Source organism: Schistocerca nitens, chromosome 3 (assembly GCF_023898315.1).
Source record: "Schistocerca nitens isolate TAMUIC-IGC-003100 chromosome 3, iqSchNite1.1, whole genome shotgun sequence".
In the NCBI taxonomy this organism is placed as follows: Eukaryota; Metazoa; Arthropoda; class Insecta; order Orthoptera; family Acrididae; genus Schistocerca; species Schistocerca nitens.
Window position 1 is genome coordinate 362,921,935 of NC_064616.1, and position 22,513 is coordinate 362,944,447.

A 22,513-nucleotide genomic window follows, 5' to 3' on the forward strand; every position below is an offset into this window, starting at 1 on the left:
TAACGGGGGTGATTATGTCGAAAAATAACAAATAATCCAGTTAATAAGATGTAACTGACGTTTTCTAAATAAATGTTCTATTTAAGGACTGCGAGCCATTGTGTCTTTACTTTTCGAAATTCCCTCGTATGTGCGTCAAATGGCATGCGTGCTGTCTACAGCTGATACCAGCAGGTCAGTTCAAGTAGTGCAGTAAGTGCCGAGGCTGTGTTTGATTCAGTTGCAGTGTGCACTGTCTGGAAGCGCGGGTGGCCAGTTCAAGCACCCTAACAGAATTTTAGGGAACACGAATAAAGTGCGAGGATCAAGACTGAAGTGATACGTGTTTGGAGTCCGCAATAATGTTTTCAGGGACTGGGTGAGGCGTGTGGTGATGTAGCATTGCTATACCGTACGGTGGCGAGATGGGTGAAAGTGTTTCAGGATGGCAGAGAAGTCATTCAAGTTCGATCCCGTTCGAGACGGCCACCCACAGACATCACAGTTGAGCTCCTTGCCTCCCTGCTGGCTGTGGACCGACAATGTACTGCGTACGAGTTAGCAGCAAAGGTAGACGTGTGTCACAAAACAGTGCACGATATACTTGAGTTGCAGCACGTTCAATCGCTACCACAGGGAGGGTAAAGACGTCCTTGAAAGGATCGTCACTGTGGACGAAACCTCGTTCTGTCACACAAAACCACGATAAAAGCAGTAACCCAATGAATGGTATCGTCCTGGTTCTCCTCGCCCGCAGAACGTGCGCCGTGAACCGGCTTCTACCAAAGTGACGGCTATTGTGACTTACGATATCCATGGATTAATTCTGCATCATGTTGTACGGCAGGGGCAGACGGTCACTATAACCTACTGCTTCTCTTTTTTGCGACATCACTTTCGTCCCGCACTGAAAAGAAAGCGACGGCCCCTTCTGGGGCTGCATCCCATCATCCTTCATGACAATGCACGATGCCATACAGCGAGCCGTGTGCAGAAGCTAGTACGTACGTGGAGATTGGAGATACCGGACTATCCACCGTATTCAACCGATATGAGTTCGTGCGATTACTACCTGTTCGCCAAAGTGAAGAAATTTCTTCTTGGCACCCGCTACTACACAAGAGAAAACATCATCCCTGCCATAGGGCGGTCCATACGAGACATCGACAGAGATGCATGTGCTGACGATATACGAGGCCTTCCATTTGTATGGGGAAAGATGACCGAGATGCAGGGTGAATATATGTAATACTGAGAACGTCTGTCAATAAAGGCTGGTATAAAAAACAAGTTCGACGTCAGCTCAGATTGATTAAGAAGGGGAAGTCGCCAGCTGCAAAATTATCGAAGAAAACATACCAGAATTTCCCTTGACTGGTTTTGTAAACGATGGAAAGCCTATATCATGATGATCGGTTGACGATTTGAACAGTCGCCGTACCGAAAGTGAGTTCAGTGTCTTATCCATTGCCCGTTTTCGCTCGGCAGACGCAGAAGAAATTTTCAGATCCTTAAACTCGAAAAATAATGAGGAATACGCGTAATGAACCACATCTGAACTACCAACATTTTAAAAAAATGACATTGTACCACTTAATGGAGGAACTCTGAAAGGACATCTCAAAGGAAGAGAACTAAAATACGCATAAACAACGCATCAAAAAGAACATAGTACAAATTAATATTGAAGCCATAAAGTAGTGTGGTATTCGGGCTCTAAGCACTATGGGACTTAACATCTGAGGTCATCAGACCCCTAGACTTAGAACTACTTAAACATAACTACCTTAAGAACATCACACACATCCATGCCCGAGGCAGGATTCGAACCTGCGACCGTAGCAGCAGCGCGGTTCCGGACTGAAGCGCCTAGAACCGCTTTGCCACAGATGCCGGCCGTGGTATTTAGGGCAGTTGTAGACAACTATTGATTGGACAACAAATGAAATAAACAGAAGAGTAAAAATATCCTGGGTTGAAATTAAACTTGCCGGCCGCGGTGGTCTCGCGGTTCTAGGCGCGCAGTCCGGAACCGTGCGACTGCTACGGTCGCAGGTTCGAATCCTGCCTCGGGCATGGATGTGTGTGATGTCCTTAGGTTAGTTAGGTTTAAGTAGTTCTAAGTTCTAGGGGACTAATGACCACAGCAGTTGAGTCCCATAGTGCTCAGAGCCATTTGAAATTAAACTTACGACATGTCTGAAACGAAAAGTTGATAATAATTGTGTTTGCCGGTACCGGCGTGGTTTCTTAATACGGAAATCATTCGGAAACTGAGGATCACTTAGCGAGTGATGGAGAGAAACCTGTAGGGAATTACTAACATAGAGAGAGAAATAAACTCACGTACTAGAGTGGAAGGCGTAATTATGGCTCTTAATAAAACAGAAATGGAGATGGAAGGAACATGCCCTCGGAGTCTTTCGCGATGGCATGCTTCAATAAAATCTTCTCGGCTTGCAAGCCACCACGTCATTTCGAATAAAATAGTCGTTAGAAGATGATACATATCGGAAGCTTAGTCGTGATCCAACACAAACCATCGTCAGAAAGACAAGGAAGTTAACAAGGGGCTCCGGTATGCCATAATAATTGACGAAGAAGTTAACGTTACGTGCCGCCAGACCTCTCAGGCTTAACGGATTGCCGAAGATACAAAAGGAAAATGTTCCACTGAGGCCTGTAGATAGTGCAATCACTTCGCCCATCTACAGATTGGCAAAACATTTGGCAGGGTTATTAGCAACCAACTGGGACACTGCGAACATCACGTTGTTAACTCGCAATCATTCTTTGAAACCCACAAGAAAATAATGTTAGTCCAAAACGACATAATGGTTAGTCTGGACGTTGTGTCACATTTTACGAGAGTGCCGGTGCAAGACACGCTGGATCTTTTCGTCCAACAATTTCCCCCTGAGACTTTCAAGCTGCTCCGCCGTCCCTTAACGACAAAGTTCTTTATGGAGCGTAACGAATATTATGAGATGAAGAGTGGCATGGCAATGGGATGCCCACTGTCCCCGCCGTAGCGAACTTGTTTTATGGAGCACTTTGTGGAGTAAGCTCTTAACTCTACGCGGTTGCGACCGTCTTACTTCCTACGGTACGCTGACGACACCTTCTTGATATGGCCTCATGGTGAAAATGCGCTGCAGCAGTTCGTCGACCGCATGAACGGTGTCCATCCCAACATCAAATCTGCTGTCGAGTTGGAGAGGGATGACAAGTTTCCGTTCTTGGATGTTTCAATTGAACGGAAGACAGGATGCCGACTTGGTTATTCAGTGTACTACGCGCACTGACCGGTACTTAAACACCAGCGGTTTTCACCACCCTGTACACAAGAAAGTGGTACTGAACACGTTAGTACACACGGAAGACATTATTTCTTCAAAATGGTTCTGAGCACTATGGGACTTAACATCTGAGGTCATCAGTCCCCTAGAACTTAGAACTACTTAAACCTAACTAACCTAAGGACATCACACACATCCATGCCCGAGGCAGGATTCGAACCTGCAACCGTAGCGGTAGCGCGGTTCCAGACTGACATTATTTCTGACGATGACCATCTAGAGCAGGGCCGGCCAGAAATTCTGCACGCGTGCGGTGCTCTTGCACATGTGCAACTTCCGGGTCACAGCGCGCACGCCGCAGCCGTCAGCGTTCATGTAGTGCATGTTTCTACGCACAGATGTCGCTCCTCTGTTACACAAAGTGCGTTATCGACACCTTGTATGTATATCACAACCTGGGCTGTATCTGTAAGATCTGTTGCTTCATGGAGCGCAACAGAGAAAGCAACAAAGTATTTAGTCTTATTTATTAGCTGCCTGTGCAGATCACCGGCCATAGAACTGATACGTCTTGTTACTCTTTGTTTGGATAGACTTATTTCTTGAAACCTGCTAACGTTCGTGGGACACACAAGTTCTGCAGCATCAATCAGACACCCTTTCACAAACTCCCCTTCGGAAAAAGGTTTCCCAGATTGTGCAATTCTTACTGCGATTTTAAAACTTGCTCGCAGTGAAGATTTAGTGTGGTTGTCATTCTGGAAAATTGAAAACAGTACATTGTACAGCGTACAGTAAAACAGAAATAAATATAACACAAGAAACTAAGAGTTCAAGAAGTATCAGTTACTCTGACGTAGAGTAAAATCGAGTTGATGTGTCTCATCCATTTTCTGAAGGACATTTAATTTTGCTTGCCGTTCTTCACTGTTGAGTACACTACACTCGTCTTTGTGATATGTATGGTAATGTCTTTCAGTTGAAAACTTACGCTGGACGCCTATTATTCGGCGGAACAGCAAACACTGTGCATTTTCACCAACGGCTCCAAAAAAGAATTGCAGTTCCCAGTCATTTTTAAACGACTGAGAACATAGATCTCCCGTCCTTTGCTTTTTCACAGTACTTCTCTGTTAAGGTTACGGTCACCAGGGGTAAACGAGACTGGGATATACTGCGTTCTTGCTTTTACGACAGAGAAGTGGAGCCGCCGCCGTTCATTTAAGGTACATGTCTAATAACAGATGTCGCTGTCGCTCGCTGTCGCACACGTGCGCACATGTGGAGCACTTCCGCACGTCTGCAAACTGTGCAGCGTTTGGCCGGCCCTGATCTAGAGTCTGGATTTGCAGAGGGTGTTTAGAGAAAATGGACTTAACATCTGAGGTCATCAGTCAACTTGAACTTAGAACTACTTAAACGTAACTAACCTAAGGACATCACACACATCCATGCCCGAGGCAGCATTCGAACCTGCGACCGTAGCGGTCGCGCGGATCCAGACTGAAGAGCCTAGAACCGCTCGGCCACACCGGCAGGCCGCGTGCTGAAGAGACATGTATTAAGACCAGTGTTCCAGCCGGCCTCCAAGATAAGTGATATGTTACACCCCAATAAAGACAACATACACTACTGGCGATTAAAATTGCTACACCACGAAGATGACGCGCTACGGAAGCGAAATTTAACCGACAAGAAGAAGATTCTGTAATATGCAAATGATTAGCTTTTCAGAGCATTCACACAAGGTTGGTGCCGGTGGCGACACCTACAACGTGCTGACATGAGGAAAGTTTCCAACCGATTTCTCATACACAAACAGCAGTTGACCGGCGTTGCCTGGTGAAACGTGGTTGTGGTGCCTCGTGTAAGGAGGAGAAATGCATACCATCACGTTTCCGACTTTGATAAAGGTCGGATTGTAGCATATCGCGATTGCGGTTTATCGTATCGCGACATTGCTGCTCGTGTTGGTCGAGATCCAATGACTGTTAGCAGAATAAGGAATCGGTGGGTTCAGGAGGGTAATACGGAACGCCGTGCTGGATCCCAACGTCCTCGTATCACTAGCAGTCGAGATGACAGGCATCTTATCCGCATGGCTGTAACGGATCGATCCCTGAGTCAACAGATGGGGACGTTTGCAAGGCAACAACCATCTGCACGAAAAGTTCGACGACGTTTGCAGCAGCATGGACTATCAGCTCGGAGACTATGGCTGCAGTTACCCTTGACGCTGCATCACAGACAGGAGCGCCTGTGATGGTGTACTCAACGACGAACCTGGGTGCACGAAAGGCAAAACGTCATTTTTTCGGATGAATACAGGTTCTGTTTACAGCATCATGATGGTCGCATCCGTGTTTGGCGACATCGCGGTGAACGCACATTGGAAGCGTGTATTCATCATCGCCATACTGGCGTATCACCCGGCGTGATGGTATGGGGTGCCATTGGATACACGTCTCCGTCACCTCTTGTTCGCATTGACGGCACTTTGAACAGTGGACATTACATTTCAGATGTGTTACGACCCGTGGCTCTACCCTTCATTCGATCCCTGCGAGACCCTACATTTTAGCAGGATAATGCACGACCGCATGTTGCACGTCCTGTACGGACCTTTCTGGATACAGAAAATGTTTGACTGCTGCCCTGGCCTGCACATGCTCCAGATCTCTCACCAACTGAAAACGTCTGATCAATGGTGGCCGAGCAACTGGCTCGTCATAATACTCCAGTCACTACTCTTGATGAACTGTGGTATCGTGTTGAAGCTGCATGGGCAGCTGTACCTGTACACGCCATCCAAGCTCTGTTTGACTCAATGCCCAGGCGTATCAAGGCCGTTATTACGGCCAGAGGTGATTGTTCTGGGTACTGATTTCTCAGGATTTATGCACCCAAATTGCGTGAAAATGTTGAAAGGGTACAGTACCGCCCGACATTGAAAATAGGTACAACATACTTCATTATTTTTGTCAGAACAACACATTTTTTTGTAAAATAACTCAATTTCAGTTAATACAGCGAAGCCAGATACCAGTGTGGGAAAGAATGACAATTTATTTATTTAATTGATCACATGTGCACTCCCACAAAGTAAATCCCTACATCCAGTTTGGTGAGATCTGTGAAATGAATGAATGTATGGTCGTCTGCTAACCGCAGATAGTGAATGTGAATATATGATCATCTTTGAGACGATCCTTTAGCCACCTTTGGTGGGACCAAAGAGATGAAATTTACCTGAGCTTTAGGTGCCTGAAATGTGGCTGACCAATACGGTAGCAAGGTGCTCCCCCACTTGAGCAAAGGTACGAGATGACCTGGAGAACGGCCATGTTTCAGTACTCTGCCGCTGGATCTTGTGCTGTTAAGACCTGTTTTAGTTGTGCTCCGTAATGACAAAAGAGTGGAGACATGGTATGCATGTGGAATATTTAAGAGTAGTTTGAAATAATAATTTCTCTATTTCAGGAACTTTTGTGGGGAGAATTAAATGTCAGGCAGGTAATATTAATGGGATTGTAGTAATCTTCGGAAGTGACCAACGGTCACAATGAAACCACGTGTAGCAATAAGTTGAAATACTTCCGTGTGCTTAAGTTAAGCTGAATTACTAGCGTGTGTACAATAAGGTGAAATATTTAAGAAATAGCGTGTGTACCATAAGTTGAAATATTTAAGAAATGGCGTGTGCAGGACTTGAAATTAGAGACGAGTACTTCCACGTGGTGAGTACTGTGTGAGTCTCAAACTGTGTATGAGACAAAAGATAAAGAGAAGTACTCGTCCATGGTATCAGTTGAGGACTCGCGTGTGTGATGAATACGTTCTTAATATTACTTTGCGTGATATGATTCCGTGTGACGCTAGATTCAAACTCTGAGAGAGAAGCAAGGTGAGTCGGCCGTCTATCCAGCAACGCCACTTGGCTTGCATTGCACAGGAAGACGTGCAAATATCTCCAGAGTTCATAGTAGGAAAGTAGAATTACAAAGTGGGGCAGTCTCGTGTGAAATTGGGATAAATACTAATTGAAGTGGGAAAGCTGAAAGTGATAATGTTGCGACTATTTAGTGTTTTGTATTTCATGTCGTAGTGTGGTGTATGTCATGTAATTTGGGTATGTGTGGTTTGCATGGGAGAGTAGCAAGGTAGTTTCAAAAGATTAGTGGGTTATGCTTGTTCCTTCTGTACTGCTCGATCTGGAGGATAGTTTCGTGATGATGATTGTGAGAGTCGAAGTGTGAGAAATAATAAAAGATCCACCATCCTATCCAGAAAGTGCACTGTAGCGTTAAATAATTACGAGACCATAATATAGAGATTCACCAATGTTCAGCCATGCCCACTGGGCGGAATTTCTCATGTGTTATTGTTGTAGGTTATAGAATTTGTGTGTTTAGGTTAGAGAATTTATCGGAATAAATAAGATAGTGAAAAGAAAAAGATTGGTGGACTTTTCCTTCGAATTGTATGTTGTCATAATGTCCCGAATTTATAATGTGTGCGCCAATCATATTCAGTGCGGTGGCCACGTGTTGACGAAAGCCGTTAAATAAAAAAGAAAGAAAATGTGGTATTGCCAGTGCGTAGTGTACAGTCAGAGTTCTGTAAATTACTGATAGTCAGATGCGTGTTTCCGTTGCGTATTAATCATATAGGAGGATAACTTGTAACTTAAGTGTGAGTACTAGAGTTCATGTTACTCGATAAATTAAGAATGAATCCACTCGCTTGGCAGACCACTCATCTTACAGGCCTGACTGCTTGATGCCACAGTACGAGCAAGGCATGTGGGTGCCTCTCAATGTAATCACATGTAAGTTCTAGTATAATATATTTGTCCAATTAATACCCGTTTATCATCTGCATTTCTTCTTGGTGTAGCAATTTTAATGGCCAGTAGTGTATATCTTCGAATTCCTGGCGTGCATGGTGTCCCCTGTGAATGTGGTGGTATTTACATAGGTCAAAACATTAGCAGCACTGTTGCCGAGCGTTGTGCAGAGCATTCACGGCATATCACGCTAAGGGAACTTGAGAAGTTGGCCGTGGCTGAACGTTGCCTAGGAAACGGGCATAACATATTAGTTGAAAAAACGAGAGTTTTGGCTCAAACAACATCATACTGGGATTCTGTTATCAAAGAAGCGGTCCAAATTAGAATAAACAACATCAGTTTTAACAGAGACAGGGGGTAGACACTTAGTAGGGCATGGGAGCGGGCTTGGGACACTGAGCGAAAGCAGAGACGTAGGCTTGACGCTTGTAGGGACGCGGGAGCGGCAGTTTCAAACGTGGCGACGGCCGCTTGCGCCGGGACCGAAGAGGCCTCGATACGCGCCATGTGACGTCACTCAGTCCTACGCGAGTCCCACGAGTATATCTCGTCGGCCCCGGTCCCGCGGTGGGACGGAGCCGCTTTACAACTTGCCTTCTTCGCATATGCCACTCTGGCTCCAGACGATACCATTAAATCTATACAAGCAGAACACTGTGCCAGCTCCGACCGTCAGTGATTTCAACTCCTGATGATAATGGCGGAGACAGCTGTCGAAAGCTCGAGTGTTTAATTCGAAATTACGCGGCCTGTAAACCGAGATTTTATTGATGGAAGGAACATGTCATTATTAACACAAATAGATCAACAGTTAGACACCATAGATTATAAAACAGAACATAATAGTTTCAAAAGTTTTGAGGTGAAAGATATCGCAAAAGAAACTGACAAAAAATTGTGTGTTGGAGTACTGTTACAAGATGCAATAGGCATGGGTCGTGATATTACACAGAAAATGACACGTAGGAAGGAAATCCGACAGTAAGAAAATGATAAGGTATTAGTCATATAGGAGACAGATTGCGACGATCTAGGAATGAGCAATACGCGTGAAAAAACTGTGGACAGTGCAAGTCAAAATGATAAGGCCGATGTAGAAATTGGGGAAGTGCTAGATTAGGGGACAGAAACGGTACAACGGGAAGCAGTTGTAGCACAAGGCAAAATTATGAATGAAATTAGCAGAAGCCCTAGCAGTGAACAGTGTAGCCAAGGTTTACCAGCAACTGACAATAGTGAGATATGGAATCTCTGCTGGTTTCACACAGCAGAGTCACATGTTCCGACACAAATACAATGCGGATTTGCTGGCGGACAGTCGGACAACAAATTTCTCGCTGTCTTTGAATTACAAGGCCTAAAGGAGATGAGAGGTCAGAGGTCGCGTAGCTACAGAAAGCAGGAAAGACTTAAAAATCGTGGATGCATCCACTGCAGAAACCACAATCACCAATTTGAAATAGCGCGGGTTAGGCGACTAGAAATGTTCGACGATGGACAGGAGCGGTTTGGCGCAATATGTAAAAGCAGACGCAAGTACATTAGAGAACTTAAAAAAGAAATGGATAGGTTAAACTAAGATATACCCTAAATTAGTGAAGTCCGATGGCAGGAAGAACATGACTTGTGGTGAGATGAATACTGGCTTATCAGCACAAAATCAAGTAGGAATAACAAAAGAGTAGGCCTAATAATGAGAAAGAAAATAAGAACATAGGTTAACTGCTATGACCAGCACAGTGAACTCATTATCATAGCCATAGCAGGCACAGAGACACGACTCCCAACCGGTAGTGAAAGTTTGGATGCCCACTACCTCTGCAGATGATGAAAAGACTGAAAGAAAGGATGATGAGGTAAAATAAATTACTCAGATCGTTAAGTGAGTTAAAAATTTAATCGTAAATGCGAACGGGTAGACGATATGAGGAAAACGTACAGAAACAGAAAGAGTATAACATGGGAAAAGAATGTACGGGGAAGCAGGCAAGTAGAATTTTGCACAGAGTGCACTTCAGTTATTGCTTACACTTCGGTTAAGAACCACGAAAGAAGGTTTTATACTTGAAGGAAACCTAGGCACACCGGAAGGTTTGAGATAGATTATACGAGTCATAAGATAGAGATTTCGACGCCTGACTGTAAAATGCAAAATACTTCCAGGGGCAGATGTGAACTCTGTCCATAATCTATTGGTTATGAACTGCAGATAAAAACTGAATAAAGTGCAGAAAGGTAGGAAATTAAAGAGAGGACACCTGGGCAAATTCAGAGAACCAGTGATTGTTGAGACTTTCAAAGGGAATATTAGTCAAACATTGGCTGAAACGAGAGAAAGGAATGCAACAGATGACGAAGGATGACTTGGAGCGATGAAATAGTGAAGATGGAAGAAGATCAAATAGGCAAAACGACAAGGATCAGTGGAACTCATTCGACAACACAAAAAGTACATTTAATTTAAATGACGAAACCAGAAAACTGGCAATAGACAGGAAAGAGTTTCTGAAAAAAAGTAATCTTGTAACGTCTAACATAAAACTCTATCCCGAAATCGAGCTGAAAATCCAAAGAGATTCTGGTTGTATGTAAAGTACATCAGCGGCAAGACAGACAAATGGTTCAAATGGCTCTGAGCACTATGCGACTTAACTTCTGAGATCATCAGTCGCCTAGAACTTAGAACTAATTAAACCTAACTAACCTAAGGACATCACACACATCCATGCCCGAGGCAGGATTCAAACCTGCGACCGTAGCGGTCGCTCGGCTCCAGACTGTAGCGCCTAGAACCGCACGGCCACTCCGGCCGGCCAAGACAGACACAATCAGTATCTTCACTGTGCGATACAAATGGTAATATTACCGATGACAGCGCCACTTAAGCGGAGTTATAAAACACAGTTTTCCGAAATTCCTTCAGCAAAGAAGGCGAAGTAAATATCCAAGAATTCAAATCAAGTACAACTACAATAATAAGAAATATAGAAGTAGATATCCTCGGTGTAGCGAAGTAACTTAAAGCACTTAGTAAAGGCAAGTCTTTCGCTTCATGTGGCCTAAAAATTAGGTTCCTTTCAAAGTATGCCGGTACAACAGCCCCATACATAGCAATCATACACAACCCCTCGCTCGACGAAAGAGCCTCACCTAAAGACTGGGAAGATGAACAGGTCACACCAATACTTAAAAAAGGAAGTAGGAGTAATCCGCCGAATTAGAGACCCATACTAGAAACGTCATTTGCAGTAGGATTTTGAAACATATAGTATTTTTGAATAATATGAATTACCTCGTAGGTAACGCCCTATTTACACATACTGAGCACAGATTAAGAAAATTATCGTTCTTGTAAAACACAACTAGCTTTAAATTCGCACGAAGTAAAGAGTGCTATCGACAGGGGATTCCAAATTGATTCAGTATTTCAAGATTTCCAGAAGGCTTTTGACAACGCTCCGCACAAGACTTGTAATCAGAATGCGCGGCTATGGCGTATCGGTCCAGATGTGCGACTGGATTCATGATTTCCTGTCAGAAAGGTCACATCACATAGTAATCGACGGAAAATCAACAGAAATTATGTCTAGTGTTATAGTCCTTCTGCTATTCTTAAACTAGTCTATATAAACTATTTAGGAGACAATCTGAGCAGCCTTCTTAGACTGTTTTCAGATGATACATTTACCGTATAGTAAAGCCATCAGAAACTCAAAACAAATTGCAAAATGACTTAGACACGATATCTGTATGTTGTGAAAGGCGGCAATTGGCTCTCAATAAAGAAAAGCGTGAGGTCATCAACATTACTACTACAGGAGATCCGTTAAATTTAGGTTACACGATAAAACACACAAATTTAAAGGCTGTCCATTCAATCAAATATCTAAGAATTACTACTACGAAAAACGTAAACTTGAACATAGATAATGCTGTGGGGAAGGCGTTTTATTGGCAGAACACTTAGAAGATGCAACAGGGCTACTAAAGAGACTGCCTATACCACGACTATTTGTCCTCTGCTAGAGTATTGTTGTGCGGCATGGGATGCTTACCAGATAGTATTGGCGGAGGACATCGTAAAAGTCCAAAACAGGGCAGCTCGTTTTGTATTATCGAGGAGTAAGGGAGAAAGTGTCGCGGATTGATAAGCCAGTTGCTCTGCCAATCGTTAAAACAAAGACGTTTTGCATTGTGTCGAGATCTTTTCACGAAATTTCAATCACCAATTTTCTCCACTGACGTTTTAATGATACTAGCCTACATAGTAAGAAATGATCATCGAAATAAAATATGAGAGATCCGAGCTCGTACAGAAAGATTTAAATGTTCATTTCTCTCACGCGCTGTTAGAGAGTGGAACGGTAGAGAAATAGTCTGAAAGTGGTTCGAGAACCCTCTGCCAGGCACTTAAGTGTGAATTGCAGAGTAGTCATGTACATGTAAATGTATATGCAGAAAATTAAAAGTTAAGAAATACATTCTGAGATGCCCAAGCAGCCACTCGCGTTAGCACACACATCGACTAGACGAATTCCTGTCCAGTTCCCACGTGCCGCCTCAATTAGACTTTTCGCAAAATATTTCGAAAACGTTCTCACACTTTCATGCGTAGAACACTAGACCCAAAAACATGGGGTACGTGTATAATTTTTCCCGGTGGAAGGGATGAGTGCGATTTGGAGGGCATCCGGCCACCCTATTCCACTAATAATGCCAAATCCAGATTTAACACGCCGACCTTGTGATGATAGAAGGAGAAAGAGAAATTCTTTTCTGAAACAACTTGTCTGGAATATAGCCTTGTACGGAAGTGAAATATGGACGATAAACTGTACAGACAAGCAACTTCTGAAATGTGGTGCTTCAGAATAATGCTGAAGATTAGATGGGTGCATCGGATAACTTACGAAGAGGTAGTGAATCGAGTTGGAGAGAAAGGAAATTGACGGCACTGCTTGACTTAAAAAGGGATCGGTTATTATTGGAGGGAAGTGGAGACCGGGGAAGGGGGGGGGGGGTGCGAGATAGATTGAAAATCTAGATGGAGACGAAGGCTTGACTGTAGTAAGCGGATTGAAGTGGATGTAGGTTGTAGTAGTTATGCAGAGATAAAATTACTGGCACAAGATATATTAGCGTGGAGAGCTGCACTGAACCTGTCTTCGGATTGAAGTCCACGACGACAACAACAACGCAGACGCAGTCAAAAAGGTAATAAGCTGTTTCCTGATCTGATCACAGTCTGACCAAATTAATGTAAAGATTATATGGAGTGGAGTGGATGTAGATACAATGTCGTAGAGTTTTTATGAGATTGTTTGTTTTATAATTCATAAATTTAACTGTTGCAAAACTCTTGAAATTAGCAGTGGAAAATACTTTAAAATAAATTGCGATGATCGTGGAAAATATTTAGCACTCTGAAAAAATTCCGGATGACTGGAAAACTGCACCGATACTTCCACTACATAAAAAGGGAAACAGAAAGGTTCAAAATGGCTCTGAGCACTATGGGACTCAACTGCTGTGGTTATCAGTCCCCTAGAACTTAGAACTACTTAAACCTAACTAACCTAAGGACATCACACACATCCATGCCCGAGGCAGGATTCGAACCTGCGACCGTAGCAGTCGCACGGCTCCGTACTGCGCGCCTAGAACCGCGAGACCACCGCGGCCGGCGAAACAGAAAGGATATTAATAATTATGGAGATATCTCTCTTCATCCTATTCAATACAAAATTCTGTCACAAAGTCTCCTGGACAGAATATAACCAACAACTCCAATGCCTAACTGGTGAGTATCTTGCAGGTTTGTGACCAAATAGATATTGCGCAGAACAAATTTTAGTTCTGAAAATAATTCTAAGGCATCAAAAAATTTACTATAAGATGGTAGTTTGTACCTTTGTAGATTTTAAATGTCTTATGCGACAGTGACCAATAAATCTCTCTCTCAGATTCTGAAATAACAAGGTCTGGATCCCAAAACCACTGCAATTATTAGTGAAACACTAAATGGTATACAAACTAAGATAAAATTCAGGGGATAAATTTCGGAACATTTTGAAATTAAACCAGGAGTGAGTCAAGGTGATGGACTCTCTCCATTACTTTTCAGCTGTGTCTTAGAAGTACTAATCCAAGAGTGGCGGAAACTAAAATCAGAGTCTAAAAATGACGAACCAATAACACTAAGAAGAACCGATATAAGGATAGACTGTTTAGCTTTTGCAGATGGCTGGCCGCTGTGACCGAGCGGTTCTAGGCGCTTCAGTCCGGAACCGCGCGACCGCTACGGTCGCAGGTTCGAATCCTGCCTCGGGCATGGATGTGTGTGATGTCCTTAGGTTTAAGTAGTTCTAAGTCTAGGGGACTGATGACCTCATATTTTAAGTCCCATAGTGCTCAGAGCCATTTGAACAATTTTTTTTCAGCTGACCTCTCGATTCTATGTCAAGAAATTCAAACAGTAACAAAACAAACAGAAATTTTTAATCACTCGAAAGAGGATCGCGTCAAAAAAGAAAGTACATGCCCAGCTACAACTTGACACCCAAAATTCTAAAAACTACTGTGAGAAAATCGAAGAGCTCCTCAGTTCAAGTTTTCGGACGAAACCATTCAGGAAGTTGTCCCACAAAATGTTGGTTACGTAATTATCAGTCACAAATGGAAACATCTTTCAAAGTTCCAAGAGACATCTACATCTAAAATTGCGTCTCAAAATACACCAAATGCAGGCATCAAACCGGAGTGCCTTTATGAGCCACAAACACTCATTTTAAACAAAACAAGAGGAGGTAATTAGGAATATTTTCGGTCTAAATAATGAAAAAGGGACGTACAGACAAAGAAAAGAGGTCCTCGTCAGGCCGTGAAGGCACAAGGGATGTCTCCCGGCCGTCGTGTCATCCTCTGATGTGGTCAGCACACAGCCTTCTCCGCTGTTTTCACACACTTTCCTGACCTGGGAGCCGCTACTACTCGCTCAAGTAGCTGCTCAGTTGGCCTCATGAGGCCGAGTTCACCCCGTAGCAATCCTCTCAACAAAGATAAATCCTTCGTAGCACCGAAAATTGAACACTGGATATCCAGACGGCAGCCAGCTGCGCTGACCACTCAGCGGACAGTACAAACTAGCAACACCTAAATAAATTGTAAGGTATATCAACTCGTATTCGGATATGAGAAAACCAAGGCTAAAATACCATGGGCATATTAAAAGAATAGAACCAACTAGATTAACTATACGAGTTGTGGAATTCCAGGAAACGTGCAATAAAGCAAAAACTGAAACAATAAAATGGCTCGGTGTGGAAAAAGAATACGCGCAAGAAGCAGAAATAATACAACTTCATATACCACACAGGAGATTATTTAGGCAGAAAATTCACGAGTGGGTAGTTGGCTTGGCAAAGAATATCCTAGAAGACAGAACAACTTGGTCTGTCGAGTGCAAAAGAACCCATTCTGAGAGAATGAACGTAATATGGGCGCGTTGGAAAGCTAAAATAATGCTCTGAAAATTCCCCATGTTGTGCATCGTGGGGTCGAGTAAGACACAAACGTGAATAATAATAACAATAATAATAATAATGTAATTAACATTAGTAAGGCCGCGCGGGATAGCCGCGCGGTTAGGGGAGTCTTGTCACAGTGAGCGCGGCCTCCCCCCGTCGGAGGTTTGAGTCCTCCCTCGGGCGTGGGTGTGTGTTGTCCTTCGCGTAAGTTAGTTTAAGTTAGATTAAGTAGAGCGTAAGTCTAGGGACCGATGACCTCAGCAGTCTGGTCCCATAGTCCTTACCACAAATTTCCAAATTTACAACCTTAGTAAGCATACTGACTATGAGTGCAGTTAATTCAATCACTACAAGGAGAGTTTCACAACGTGTGGCTTAACAACAAAACCTTCACTATAACAGCTGTGCCACTGTGCCACTTACACTAGTTCTTATGATTTAGACTGTCGTTTACTAAGGTTGCATTTATTGTTTATATGTATTTTCTGATATAGTCACTTTTATTTGATTTATGTTTAATTTAACATAAAACAACGCGTTTCGAGGAGGAGGAGATTAGTGTTTAACGTCCCGTCGACAACGAGATCTTTAGAGACCGAGAACAGGCTTGGATTAGGGAAGGACGGAGAAGGAAATCGGCCATGTCCTTTAAGAGGAACCTTCCCTGCATTTGGCTGGAGTGATTTAAGGACATCACGGAAAACCTAAATCAGGATTGCCGGACGCGGGATTGAACCGCCGTTCTCCCGAACGCGAGTCCAGAGTGCTATCCACCTCGCTCGGTGAAACATTTAGAATATGATCTGCCGAACTTCTGGCGTTTATGCACACAGAAAACTGTTAATTAAAATGAATTGTCTTAAATTAGCTTGACATAAAACTATTTCTTTCCTGTCTGGAAATGGGCAGAACATGCTCGAAACGTGTTGCGTTATGTTAAATTAAACATAAAACAAATAAAAGTGACTGGGAGCAGAAAATACAAATAAATACATAATCCACATAGAAACGGTTCCCAAAAGCACGCAGTATGGCCACAATTAGTTGTGGTCACACTTGTCTTCCAAGTATTTGTGTAATAAGAGACACTGAATTCCGTGTTTCCCTTCGAGAGAAGGGATGGAAGACAGAGAATAAGAAAAATTCGCTGAAACCTTTTGATCTTATGGTCCTTGTTGCATCTGTCTGTTCTTAGCCTCACGCAAATTCTCGCTACGTGCAGTGACAGTGCAAATCTCAGACATCCCACACGTCGAGAGCATTTATATGCTAAGCAGGCGCTGCTCCCACCGGACGGAGCCACATCATTACGCGGAGGAAGCGGCTGAGAGACAGGCTTATAGCTCCGTTTCTTCTGAGCGTGCGCACTGTGGCGCTTAGTTAGTCTGCATGAGTCGCTTTCCCAAAGAATCTAAATAAGAAAACGATTCATTATAACGGCTATCCAAGAATATAAGAATTGGCTTGGCATTTTTAAGCCTGAACTGTTGCAGATTATTTGAACGTGATTAGATTTACTAGTTTCAAATCTTCATTGTTAAAAACAATAGTGAAGCTCATTGAAAGTAATGATTCGTCACGAAGTGATTTAAAGTAGACGCCGACGATAAGCTGGTCAGTAATCTACTGACATTGCAATAAATAAAACACTGTAACACGATTTCTATGGCGAGATAATTTGTTAGAGAAGGCACGCTGAGATATCAGAAAGGTGAACTGATGTTGCTGTAGTTTTACAGATGGAACAGTTTCTACATCTACATCTACATCCATACTCCGCAACCACCTGACGGTGTGTGGCGGAGGGTACCCTGAGTACCTCTATCGGTTCTCCCTTCTATTCCAGTCTCGTGTTGTTCGTGGAAAGAAGGATTGTCGGTATGCTTCTGTGTGGGCTCTGAACTCTCTGATTTTATCCTCATGGTCTCTTCGCGAGATATACGTAGGAGGGAGCAATATATACTGCTTGACTCTTCGGTGAAGGTATGTTCTCGAAACTTTAACAAAAGCCCGTACCGAGCTACTGAGCGTCTCTCTTGCAGAGTCTTCCACTGGAGTTTATCTATCATCTCCGTAACGCTTTCGCGATTACTAAATGATCCTGTAACGAAGCGCGTTGCTCTCCGTTGGATCTTCTCTATCTCTTCTATCAACCCTATCTGATACGTATCCCACACTGTTGAGCAGTATTCAAGCAGTGGGCGAACAAGCGTACTGTAAACTACTTCCTTTGTTTTCGGATTGCATTTCCTTAGGATTCTTCCAATGAATCTCAGTCTGGCATCTGCTTTACCGACGATCAACTTTATATGATCATTCCATTTTAAATCACTCCTAATGCGTACTCCCAGATAATTTATGGAATTAACTGCTTCTAGTTGCTGACCTGCTATTATGTAACTAAATGATGAGGGAACTATCTTTCTATGTATTCGCAGCACATTACACTTGTCTACATTGAGATTCAATTGCCATTCCCTGCACCATACGTCAATTCGCTGCAGATCCTCCTGCATTTCAGTACAATTTTCCATTGTTACAACCTCTCGATACACCACAGCATCATCTGCAAAAAGCCTCAGTGAACTTCCGATGTCATCCACAAGGTCATTTATGTAGATTGTGAATAGCAACGGTCCTATGACACACCTGAAATCACTCTTACTTCGGAAGACTTCTCTCCATTGAGAATGACATGCTGCGTTCTGTTATCTAGGAACTCTTCAATCCAATCACACAATTGGTCTGATAGTCCATATGCTCTTACTTTGTTCATTAAACGACTGTGGGGAACTGTATCGAACGCCTTGCGGAAGTCGAGAAACACAGCATCTACCTGTGAACCCGTGTCTATGGCTCTCTGAGTCTCGTGGACGAATAGCGCGAGCTGGGTTTCACCCGACCGTCTTTTTCGAAACCCATGCTGATTCCTACAGAGTAGATTTCTAGTCTCCAGAAAAGTCATTATACTCGAACATAATACGTGTTCCAAAATTCTACAACTGATCGACGTTAGAGATATAGGTCTATAGTTCTGCACATCTGTTCGACGTCCCTTCCTGAAAACGGGGATGACCTGTGCCCTTTTCCAATCCTTTGGAACGGTACGCTCTTCTAGAGACACCGCTGCAAGAAGGGGGGCAAGTTCCTTCGCGTACTCTGTGTAAAATCGAACTGGTATCCCATCAGGTCCAGCGGCCTTTCCTCTTTTGAGCGATTTTAATTGTTTCTCTATCCCTCTGTCGTCTATTTCGATATCTACCATTTTGTCATCTGTGCGACAATCTAGAGAAGGAACTACAGTGGAGTCTTCCTCTGTGAAACAGCTTTGGAAAAAGACATTTAGTATTTCGGCCTTTAGTCTGTCATCCTCTGTATCAGTACCATTTTTGTCACAGAGTGTCTGGACATTTTGTTTTGATCCACCTACCGCTTTGACATAAGACCAAAATTTCTTAGGATTTTCTGCCAAGTCAGTACATAGAACTTTACTTCCGAATTCATTGAACGCCTCTCGCATAGCCCTCCTCACACTACATTTCGCTTTGCGTAATTTTTGTTTGCCTGCAAGGCTTTGGCTATGTTTATGTTTGCTGTGAAGTTCTCTTTGCTACCGCAGCAGTTTCCTAACTCGGTTGTTGTACCACGGTGGCTCTTTTCCATCTCTTACGATCTTGCTTGGCACATACTCATCTAACGCATATTGTACGATGGTTTTTAACTTTGTCCACTGATCCTCAACACTATCTGTAATTGAGACAAAACTTTTCTGTTGAGCCGTCAGGTACTCTGTAATCTACTTTTTGTCACTTTTGCTAAACAGAAAAATCTTCCTACCTTTTTTAATATTTCTATTTACGGCTGAAATCATCGATGCAGTAACCGCTTTATGATCGCTGATTCCCTGTTCTGCGTTAACTGTTTCAAATAGTTCGGGTCTGTTTGTCACCAGAAGGTCTAATATGTTATCGCCACGAGTCGGTTCTCTGTTTAACTGCTCAAGGTAGTTTTCAAATAAAGCACTTAAAACATTTTCACTGGATTCTTTGTCCCTGCCAACCGTTATGAACGTTTGAGTCTCCCAGTCTATATCCGGCAAATTAAAATCTCCACCCAGAACTATAACATGGTGGGGAAATCTACTCGAAATAATATCCAAATTATCCTTCAGGTGCTCAGCCACAACAGCTGCTGAGCCAGAGGGCCTATAGAGACATCCAATTACCATGTCTGAGCCTGCTTTAACCGTGACCTTCACCCAAATTATTTCACATTTCGGATCTCCGTCAATTTCCTTCGATACTATTTCACTTCTTATCGCTATAAACACGCCTCCCCCTTCATTGTCCAGCCTGTCTCTGCGGTATACATTCCAATCTGAGTTTAGAATTTCATTACTGTTTACGTCTGGTTTCAGCCAACTTTCTGTGCCTAGTACTATATGGGCATTGTGACCGTTTATTAATGAGAGCAGTTCTGGGACCTTTCTATAGACGCTCCTGCAGTTTACTATTAGCACATTAATATTGTTATTCCCTGTTGCATTTTGCCTACTCCTACCTTGCCGCGTCTCAGGAGGCGTCTTGTCGGGCCTAGGGAGGTAATTCTCTAACCTAAAAAACCCACATGTGCACTCCACACGTACTCCGCTACCCTTGTAGCCGCTTCCTGCGTGTAGTGCACGCCTGTCCTATTCAGGGGGACCCTACATTTCTCCACCCGATAGCGGAGGTCGAGAAATTTGCACCCCAGATCTCCGCAGAATCGTCTGAGCCCCTGGTTTAAGCCTTCCACTCGGCTCCAAACCAGAGGACCGCGGTCGGTTCTGGGAACGATACTACAAATAGTTAGCTCTGATTCCACCCCGCGAGCGAGGCTTTCTGCCTTCACCAATTCCGCCAACCGCCTGTACGAACTGAGGATGACCTCTGAACCCAGACGGCAGGAGTCATTGGTACCGACATTAGCAACAATTTGCAGTCGGGTGCACCCAGTGCTCTCTATCGCCGCCGGTAGGGCCTCCTCCACATATCGGATGAGACCCCCCGGCAAGCAGACAGAGTGAACACTGGCCTTCTTCCCCGACCTTTCCGCTATTTCCCTAAGGGGCTCCATCACCCGCCTAACGTTGGAGCTCCCAATAACTAATAAACCCCTCCCGCCGTGTGCCTGCTCGGACCTTGCTGAAGGAGCGGCCACATGTCCACTCACAGGCAGAGCGGGCGATGCCACACGGCCAGCCTCCACATTGACCCTCCGCCTCGTGCGCCGTGAACGCCGCAGAACCCGCCCCTTGGGGAGAGGGTGGCCCAACCGCGCCCGGTACCCACGAAGATGTCTCGACAGCAGGGACAGTGGGTAAAGCATGTAACACCTGGGGTGTACCATGCGACGCACCAGACTCCCCACTGCCGCTACACTCCGAGGCAGCAGCCTGAAGACGGCTGACTGTGGCCATCAACACGTTCAGCTGTTCACGAACATTGGCCAGCTCCTGCGTCCGTACACAGCAGTCACACATCCTATCCATCCTAAGAAATCAATTTACTGTAGAGAGTTAATCAACTTTTAACTAGACTGCTAATTCACTAAAGGCGGCTGATTGTTGACTAAACTGTGGTTGCTAGCCACTTCTTGTAGAAAACAATGAAAATAGCACTACCTGTCTCTGAACTGTATTGAAAACAAACACTAGCACTACTGGCACTATGGCTGACTAAAGGGACTCTCTCTGACTGTATTCAAAACAAACACGAAATCTATGGAACACTATTACTAGCACTCGACAATTAAAGCTTCCTAAAAGCAAAAACACACGGAAGAAGAAGTGACAAGTAAGAAAAATACAGTTAATACTTAAATTAAGGTAGCTCGCTGCACAGCAGACGTGAAGCAGACGGCAGTTACGACGATTCTCGTCGGATGGCGGCTCAGTCATGTATCATTGTGCTGTGGTTTCTCTCTCTCTCTCTCTCTCTCTCTTTTCCGATCGTGCCCATAGACCCACCTTGTCACATGAAATATTATATTGCAATTAGTTTTGACAATCCATGGTAGACATTATTTTAAGTCGTACACTGGTACGATGTAACATAGGATTAACAAAGAACTTATTCGACATAATAAAGATTTACAACCAGAGTACACAAAAACGTGTCAACAAGACTAAAATGAACACGGGATACGCAGTGGTAGTATACTATAAAACACAGTAAGAAATGATAAATCGCCGTTGTTATGCATTTGGGATATTTTCAACTCTGTCTACATTAATAACTATATATTTAAATTAACAATAAAATGTTCTTTGTATGTCCTCTGAGAATTGTTTCAAAAGCTAAGGATAGAAAATTGAATGTCTGTACAGGTCTTTAAGTGCAATCTACACAGAACAGGAGAACATTTTACAAGAACCAGAGTTCTGCATTACAGCTACACACCAATATTCTGACACGTACACATAGGAGGTACATTGTGACATACATTTAGAGGTTGAGCATTCCATATTCTGCGGAGTAGCAAGTGGGCATACACTCAATTAATTGAACTTTGGTCTTTCCCTAGTATTCTAAGCATCAGGAGCATTAAATTAGCAGAGCAGGGAGCTATGTCTTGATGTTGGCACTGTTGACGAACTCATACAGCAGCTTATACGTTTCTATATCGCTGGATGCAAACAAAATGGCTCTGAGCACTATGCGACTTAACATCTGAGGTCATCAGTTCCCTAGAACTTAGAACTACTTAAACCTAACTAATCTAAGGACATCACACACATCCATGCCGGAGGCAGGATTCGAACCGGCGACCGTAGCGGTCGCGCGGTTCCAGTCTGAAGCGCCTAGAATCGCTCGGCCACA